This window comes from Rhinolophus ferrumequinum, chromosome 21 (genome assembly GCF_004115265.2).
Source record: "Rhinolophus ferrumequinum isolate MPI-CBG mRhiFer1 chromosome 21, mRhiFer1_v1.p, whole genome shotgun sequence".
Lineage (NCBI taxonomy): Eukaryota > Metazoa > Chordata > Mammalia > Chiroptera > Rhinolophidae > Rhinolophus > Rhinolophus ferrumequinum.
In genome coordinates this window covers 41,738,576-41,747,581 of record NC_046304.1, presented here as the reverse complement: position 1 = coordinate 41,747,581, position 9,006 = coordinate 41,738,576, and the positions used below count along the sequence as shown (strand labels likewise).

General features: G+C 43.6%; 1 protein-coding gene across 3 annotated transcripts in view; it reads left to right on the top strand.

The window, feature by feature from the left end:
* Positions 1 to 5,019: 5,019 nt before the first annotated feature.
* Positions 5,020 to 9,006, top strand: part of MARCHF10 (membrane associated ring-CH-type finger 10) — a 49,310-nt gene continuing 45,323 nt past the window's right edge. Inside the window, exon 1 of one of the 3 annotated variants that reach the window (XM_033089125.1) lies at positions 5,020 to 5,429. The gene's annotated coding sequence lies outside the window, so the exon portion shown is untranslated. The remainder of the gene's footprint in view (positions 5,430 to 9,006) is intronic. The other 2 variants (XM_033089123.1, XM_033089126.1) reach the window with 2 other exon arrangements.

Genomic DNA, 9,006 nt, shown 5'->3' with positions numbered 1-9,006 from the left:
CTTTCCATTGTATTTAAAATAAAATCCAACGCCAACTCTTGCAACCTCATCCACCAGCCTTCCCTCACAACAGTCTTCCAGCCATCCTGGCTTCCTTTCAGTTCCTTGAATCCCAGAGCTCTCTCTCACATCCAGGCCTTGCCAATGCTGTTACTTTCACCTGTGCCGCTTGTCCTCCCTCAGAGAGCCGGCCTTTCTTCCTCCTTCAGGTCTCACCCAGAGAGGCCATCCTGACTTCGTTGTCTCAACAGGCTCTCACCCTTCCCATCACCACCCATCACCAGTCAGTATCCTTTGTCACTGTACCTTTGTGGCTTCTCATTGCCTCTGCCCCACCTAAGGACAGCTGCTTACCTCCCCTCTAACTAGGGGGTAACCGACTCAGGATATTCACAGGCAGTGGGGACAGCTTCCAGGCCTAGGTGGGAACTAGGTGTGGAGCAGCACGGAGGAGGAGGGGACACTTAAAGTAAAGATGGGTTGTTGGGGACTGCTGCCAGCAAAGCTGTGTGTCCCAAAGCAATGAATCTGGAACATTCTATCCATTCATTTTATCCACAAATATTTGGCTACTGTCCTGGCACACCGGGTTAAAGGAATAAATTAGAGTTAGTAATGAATCTGATGCCCCTTTCATATAATTAGAAAAAGAAAGACTCACAAAAGGAAGAGCCCTGGAAGGAAAAGAAGGCAGATATTAGAAATATTCTGTCAGGGATGAATGTTCCTCTGTGTGGTATGGGCATGTAAGGGATCCCTACTCCACACGGCAAAAGCTCCATGACTGCCACAGCCAGGAAATGGGTGATTAGAAAGGAGGCCACCTGCCCCCAAAACCAGTGCTGCCCCTGCTCGTCTCTCCCTCGCTTGCTTGGAGTTTTTATCCAAACAAAATATCACAGAATAACACTTCCTGAAGATCCAGCAGTCACTCGGTGCTCATGTTACCCTGCCGTCTTGATTAGAAGGGTTTTTTTGTTTGGCCCGAGCACTTATTTGTCCAGAAACATGTTTCATGGTCACGTGAAACCGCTGATGCTGTCATAGCTTTCTGAAGCCTGAGTCTTGCCTGGAGGTTGATGATCAGTTCACAAATTAAAATCTTGGCCAAACATGCATGGCTTGAGTTTATCCAAAGTCCAAACAAATAAGATACTCATTCTGGACAGATGTCAAATTCTTTCCTTTGGTAATACTGTCTCAGAAATTCAGAATAGCAGTATATTTTATGTTCTCGAAGTTCTTATAATCACATTCAATCTGGTATCAGATGCATCAATTGCCATAATGAAGGGTTTTGAAAAGTCTGAAGCTTCCAAAATGGATAAAGAAATCAAAGCCTGTTTGAACTTTTGAGAAATATCTCAACACTGTAGGATCCAGAAACTTTAATGAGTTTGCCCTCTATTTGTCAGACAGCACAATAGACCAGCTACAATTTTAAACGAAGAAAATGCTAAGGGATCCCACAAAGGATATGCTTTTATTATTATTATTATTATTAATTGTAGGGAGTTTGCCAATTTCTAATAGAGTCTGCTTAGTTCCACAAGAGATTGCAGGTGTCAAATATTTGACCTACAAAAGCCCAGCAGGCATTACTAAATTTCACCGAGTTCATGATGGCTGGAAACCTCAAACTAGATATACCCTCATATTCAGGGATGAAGTCATAAAATGTCATCCTCTGAAATTCAGGACTAAAAAAGCAATCAACATAACATTAACCACCATGATATTAGTAGCATAAGGTTAACATTTTAAAGAAATAACAAGACTTTAGAGATGTTTTTATCAATCTCTGGTTCATGTTCTTAGGATGTCCTCAGATCTCAGCAAGGAGAATTAAATCTCCGTAATATAAGTGATGGCAATAGGTACCATTTGTTGAGCAGCTACTATGTGTCCAGCACAATGCCAGAAATTTTGCACTTGCTGTTTCGTTAATCCTCACAGCTGGTGAGGAGGCTCTGCCTATGAGGGTTTTGAGGTGCGAAGGGGGATGAAAGTTGTTCACTATTATACAGCAAGTGCCGCTGCTGGGATTCCAACTAAAGTCTTTTCAACTGCAAAGTATACCATTAAATGCATAAGTGGATGAGGAATGATTCCGTGAAGTTGAGTAGAAAGGCAGTTAAGTGAAACAAAAATGTGGTAAAAGTCTCCAACAGCTTTGAGGTGAATTATCCAAATCAGTTATCCCGACAGAAAACATCTCTGGAGGTAAGGAAGGTTACTCTCGACAGCCTCCTCAGCCTGCTAGGGATATCCCCTAAGAACTCAATTCCCTCGAATGTAATTCAGTATTCACCAAACCTTCTGATCTTTAATTTGATCTCCTGGGGATGCCATTCCACTGGGAGGAAACACCTTGTCCACATGACCAAGGCTGGTCAGCTGCCAGTTCTATTCTCTGCGATAAAATAATAACTTGGTCAGGAGGAGGACATTTAGTCTCTGCTGAGCAGAATTACTGGGAATCAATTCTCAAAAAGATCAGCTCTGCATTAGCTAAAATGGTGTTTCTGAACCTACAAAACCAAGGACTCAATCCCGGGTCTTCACTGACGTCCATCAAAATGTATACATAGACCAGAGGGCCCACCTTGAAATAGCCTACCAAGCTCTCTGGCCATCTTAACGACATTGATATAGGACCACTTTTAATGAGTGACATTAAGAAACTGTCATATTACATACTCACAATCTGTCCAAATAAGAGCTATGGGAGGAGTACAGGATGTCATGACAGTCCATAGCATGTTCAACAAGCCATTAGCCAGTTTTAAAAATTAATCAGTTGAATCCCCTACACAAAGGGGTTTTGGAGGAGAAGCCATGAAACTTTAAAGGACTAACATGGCCACAGTCCCCTTCAGGAAAGCCACTCCTAGACATTTTCTCTACAAACAAACTGCCATGGCTTCAGCCATGTGCATCGAATGAAAGCAACATCACCACAATGGACTCAACTGATGAGAACAGAAACCCATTAGCCATGATGAGGCCCAAGGTGAAAACCACCATATTGTATATGAAGGAGGCCATCTGCTTCTGAGGCCTCTTGGCATGAAGCTCTATACCCATCAGGAGAGTTCCTGATTAGATAGTAGCAAGGTGACCTATCTAGACTCTCTCTCTCTCAGGAAGAGGAAATACGAGGTAGACAAGGAGAGCATGAGTTGTTCACGTACCAAGTAGCTGGGCCAATTCTCCATGATGCTCCTAGATACCCCAGTCCTAGAAGCCTTGGGAGGCTTAGAAAGTATAGCTACCCCTTCTGGACAGCTTACTCTTTGCACCGAATTAAATATTTCCCTCAAAAATATTATTTCTGAAACTTAATACCAGATCTACTTTTGAAATTTTATACTTGAAATTGCTCTTTGCAGAACTCTTAAACTAAAGAACTTCTTGGTACTTATTTGCAAACACCAAATATTTCAATCATTAGAATCCACTATCTACTTAAGTCTAAGTTTTTTGTCTTCACTTATTCATCATCTACCAGGGACACTGTACAAAAAGAGTCATGAAGAGTTGGATTCTCTCAACCAGGAATTGTGTTTCCTCCTTACTTTAATACTTCACTTCCTTATCACTTTGCTTTTTAATGCTAAAGCTAATCTTATTTGTAATTTACATGCAGAGCTTAAGTTTACTCATTAAATACTAAACTTGGAGTTGCTCAATAACTTTTTACAGGTTGACCTCTGGCACTCTCACCCTTTTTCAAGGGCACCGGTCTTATATTAATTTTTGCTCCAAAAGACGCATTAGAGCTGATGGTCCAGCTGGGTCTTATTTTCAGGGAAACAGGGTACTTATCAGTTAATGCTTCAATTAGCAGTTAATACTTTAATAAGGATTACTTGATAGCTAGCTGAGAACAAGAATGGAACCTGGTTTGGGCTACTGGAGATGAAAGGTGCTGATGGCTGGTAGCTGGATAACAAAGTGCCCAAAACAAAGACTTCACCTATGTACATTTTATCTGGATTCTGCCTTGCTCAGGATATGCCTCAGAAGTTGGTGTGAAGGCAGGGAGCAATGTACAGTGGGTAATAACACATAGTCTCATCTGGCTGAAGTATGAGTGAAGAAGTGTTGAAGGCGGGAAACCAAGAAAGTGGACCCTGGGGGAGGGCACAGGGAAAGCCACAGTCAAGAGCTTAGACTTCATTCCAAAACCAGAAGAATTTTGAAAGCGTCTTAGCAGGGGACCAATGACATTAGACCTATGTTGCTTAGAGAATAGGGGAAACGGTAGAGATACTAGGGTGTGGAATACATAGCGCAGGGTGTGTTTAGGACGCCCTTACAATAATCCAGTTGTTAGGTCATGGAGACCCCAAGAATAGAAAGAGGGGTGCAATGCTGCAGAAGACATGGCTGCCAACTGGAAGTGGGAGGGCGGTGAGAAGACACCTAAGGACACTGATGAAAGGTCCCAAAATTTTTATTCTCCTTTTTCCCTATTCTCTACCCAATCAAAAATGCCCTAACTTAGTCTCAGTTGGCAAGGCATCCAGTGCCTAACTATGCAAAATAAGTGGAAGAATCATCTTTGCCTATGAAAACCACAGACAGAAACAAATCTGGAAGAGACAGGGTGAGGCTCTGTGGACACTGCTCTAAACCTCTAAGAACTTTCTTCCTTGGGAAAGGCAGCCAAGACAACTGATAACCAGGAGATAAGTGGGTTCTTATCTCGGTCTGTGTTGATCATTTGTGACTTCCTTTTCATATTGGAGCAGGCATTTCAGAGATCCCCTGCACAACTCACACTCCAAGGCTGCACCGCCTTTCCCTTTACCCACGTATTCCCTTTAATATTATTTTAATCAGTTAAAAACATTTTCCCGTTTTCTAACTGATTCTTCATAAAGCACAGCACTGATTCAGGACAGGAGAGAAGGCCTCGGTATCTACGCAGGTCTGGGCTTTGGACAGCAAGACAAAGCCAATCACCTCCTCCCTCCTTCAGCATCTCTTGTCCGCCCGCCGCCATCACCGCTTTGCCTTCGCAACCACATCCCACTCGTTCCCACGGCAACCGGAGGGGCGCCCACGTCCCCGCTCAGGACCGCGGGGCCGAGACCCCCCGCCCCACCCCCACCCCCGCGCCCGCGAGCCCCGGCCCCTGCGCGCGCGGAGGGAGGAGGCCAGGTTGCCAAGGAAACGGGCGGACGCCAGCCAGCAGTCCCCACCGCCTCCGCCCCGAGAAACGCCGGCCGCAGCCGCGGAAAGCCGCCTTCCGGGAGGAGGAGGAAGAGGGGCTGGTAAAGGGAGGGGAGACGAGAAAGAAGGAGGAGGAAGAGGAGCACGGGGAAGGCCGCCCGACGATCGATGGGCTACTCCTCCGCCTTGGACTAGTCTGCCTGCCCCGCCCTTCGGCCCCTCCCGGGGAGAGAGAACCGACCCGCCAGGTAACGGCCGGGCTCGGGCCCGCGCTCCTCTACTGGTCCTCCTGCGAGGTGTGGGGAGGAGAAGGGCGACAACCTCTCCTTCCGACTAAAACGATTCTGGAGGGAAATCAGGCCTGAAGCCCGACGGCCTGGCCGCTCCTTCCCTTCGGCTGCCACAGCCCCCGTGTTTTCGAAGGGACAGGTTTGGGGACTCTGTGATCATTTATTTGCACACTGGCGGCCTCCCCGCATCCACGTAACTTGTCCGTAGATTTCCCTGGTCTGCAAGTCCGGGCGAGGTATAGAGACACGGCCTCTCCGACCTCTGAGTACGAAATTGTTGGTATTATTCCTGTTGAGAACCCCGAAGTGCTTGTCAAGCCCGTGACATTACCACCCCCCCACCCAAGTTTCCCAATTACACACCGCGTCTCTCCCTTCTGGGCGTGATGGTCAGTGGGTGACTGCTCATCTCTTTCACAGTTTCGCAATAAAATGAAGAGTCACCCCCAAGGAGCTTTTCTTACAAGCCCACTGTAGCCCTCACCCCCTAATTTCCTAAGCCAAATTGGCTGGAAGAGTCGAATCATCTCCCCTCACCCCTCTCGATTCTTCCTTTCTCTTCTGTCACAGTAATCTCTCAGCGAGTGTGAGGAAAATTGGGCCCAAATCACTCCCTTCTGTCGCTTATACTCGACATTTTTATAAGATTTTAAAAATCTTAAGTTTTCTTAAAGCTAAGAGTTAAACAAATTCTGTGATATTTGTCATTAGAAATTAATTAATTATGTAAAAGAATGAATAAGTTCTCCTGAATCCTTCTAGGCACCCAGTTGTGGAAAAGGGGGGATTTATTTTCATTAATAATATTTTTCATTTTTAAATTACAGTTGACATTCAATATTATATTAGTTTCAGGTGTACAATACAGTCATTACACATTTATATAATTTACGAAGACTAGATAAGTCTAGTACCCATCTGACACCATACATAGTTATTATAATATTATTGACTATATTCCCGATGCTATACTTTATATCCTCGTGACTGTTTTTATAACTGGCAATTTGTACATCTTAAGGGGAATTTATAAACCGGATTGTCAGGTATTTATATAGCCATTTAGATTTTGTTTCAAGGGAAACTTCAACCTAAAGAAGGGCTTAAATTTACATTTTTCTTTATTTGCTGAGCCAATAACAAATTCATTTAATGATATTTCTACTATGAGAACATAGTAAGAAAACCGTAAAATAGCTTAATTGTTATTTAAAAAAACTGCCTCCAAATCATATATATATATATATATATATATATATATATATATATATATATATATATATCCTATACAGATAGGATTTTTTTGGAGAACTGAAAAACAATTTCCACAATGAGATTCTGTTCTCCTTAGTCAGGGGAATTCGGTTTGAATTCACTGGAAATTTACACTAGAGAGAAATGCATATGTCACAAAATTCTTAGAATATTCCTCATTGAAATTTCACAGATATGTAAAATTCTGAGGCCAAGATAAATCACTGGTTCTTGCTATTTAGCTAAGCCGACTCCCTTCTCTTTTCCACATCCCTCCTACTCTCTTCCCCTTTTCTTCTCCCTCTCCCAACTTAAAATGGCATCTTACGTTGATTCCTAAAGCACAATTTTGACACATTATCTTATCACCAGAGACTTAAAACAGAAGTGTGCATGTCCATCCATGAAAGGATTTGAACTTGAAAAGCAGTTCAAAGGTCAGAAAGAGAAACAAATACAGGATGCTATTTTAGAAACGAGTGCCTTGCCCACGTTTTATTATCGTTCTCCCCACCTCCAACCCCCACCCCACCTGTCTGTATTTGCTGAGGAAAAATTTTTGGCTTCAAGGGGCCATCTGGTTGAGTAGGCCCACAAAGCTGAGATCCATGAATTAAGCATTATCTCATGTGGATTTATTTCCATAGTTGTTTCTGTTTCTTGTTCATCCTGGTCAGTTTTTCAAACCTGCAGTACAGTATAAAGTTCAAGTGACACTTCAGAAACGTGGAGAGTGTTTGCCTAAACTGCGGTGATAGACCATCTATCTCCTTGATCTCTATAACAATCTGTTTCCTTGGTGTCTATAGTATTTGTTTAATCTTGCAAAGTACTGGTATATTTAAATAAGAAATTACATGTGACACCATGATGAGTCTACTCATTTTACAGTAAAGTACAGCAATAGAGTTTATGGGAGGGAAAAGAAACTTTTGGAGATAATTTTAAAGTCCTTTATTTGGTAGGTGATTATGAAGTCAGAGGTAACCTAGCAAGTAATTCAAATAGTGTTATTTCCTACTTACTTAGGCAAAGTTATTTCATGGCTCTTGACTTAGAAGCCTCCTAAAACTAGCACTGTATTAAAGCCTGGATAGATTAGTTGGCTTTTCTATGTTAACGTTGTAACCAAAAGGTATCATCAAGGTAAACTCTGGGATGTGCCCCTTTAGTGACCATTAACACATTTTCATTATGAATTCTTATGTTCCCTGCCCCTATTAATATTCAGACAGTCTTCTCTTTCCAACAAAACCGTAGCAGCAAGGGTTCATCTTTCTGCCTGTTTTAACACCATTGATTTCTGAAAAGGGTGGGAACATAACTTCATTCCATGCAGGTACAAATTCAAAGTGATCTTTTAAATGTAATCTCATAAGTGACTCTTAAAATACTCAGAGATTCGGGTTTTGTGTATAGATTGTGGAACTACTGTCATGCAGGGTATCATGCGGGGTCTCAGCTCCTGCTCCCCACATAAGAACGCAGGATATGGTGAGGCCAAAAAGGAACACCCACGGAGCCATAGATGGGGGGTCACACCACTATAGTCTCGCTGGCGGCTGGGTTGGAGACCCAGGAAGCAGGAGCCACATTATCCGCAACCTGCCGTCCACTTCTCTCTGCCAACCAACCTCACTTGCTAGCTGCAATCCGCCCTGCTAACTGCAATCCGCTCTTGCTAGCTCAGCCACCATCTTCTTGCTAGCCCCCATTTGCTGCTAGCGTAGCCACGGCAGTTATATTAGTGGCCAGTGGCTCACTGGTTACAGCTGACGGCCAACTAGCCACAGCTGATGGCCATCCAATCACAGTTGATGGCCATTTACTACCCGAGTGAGCACCTTTCCACGTGAGGGCGAGAGCCTGGAAGCTGCACTCCTGGCTCTGTCCCCACAACTACTTATTGGACTGTAGTTTCAGATTCCTGCTCTCAAAGACCAACTTTCTATACTTAACCGAAAAATAAACCCCAAGGGACCAACGGGAGTTCTCCCTGTTGCTCAGGGCTAGGCAATAAACCTTGAAAGATTTCACAGCAACGAGACCAGACATTGGGTCACCAGGAATCAAGGGCAAGCTGATTCTGCCAATATCTACACAACTGAATAAACCAAAGGGAAGAAAAGTGGGAGAATGTAGACACCTGGGGGCAGGAATGTTGTCTGTCTGATCCTGCTGTTTCCCCAAAGCCTAGAAAGCACCTGTCATGTAATCATTAAAACATACATGTAGAATAAAGGAAAAAAACTTCACTGGACAATAAGCAGGAATTGTATGG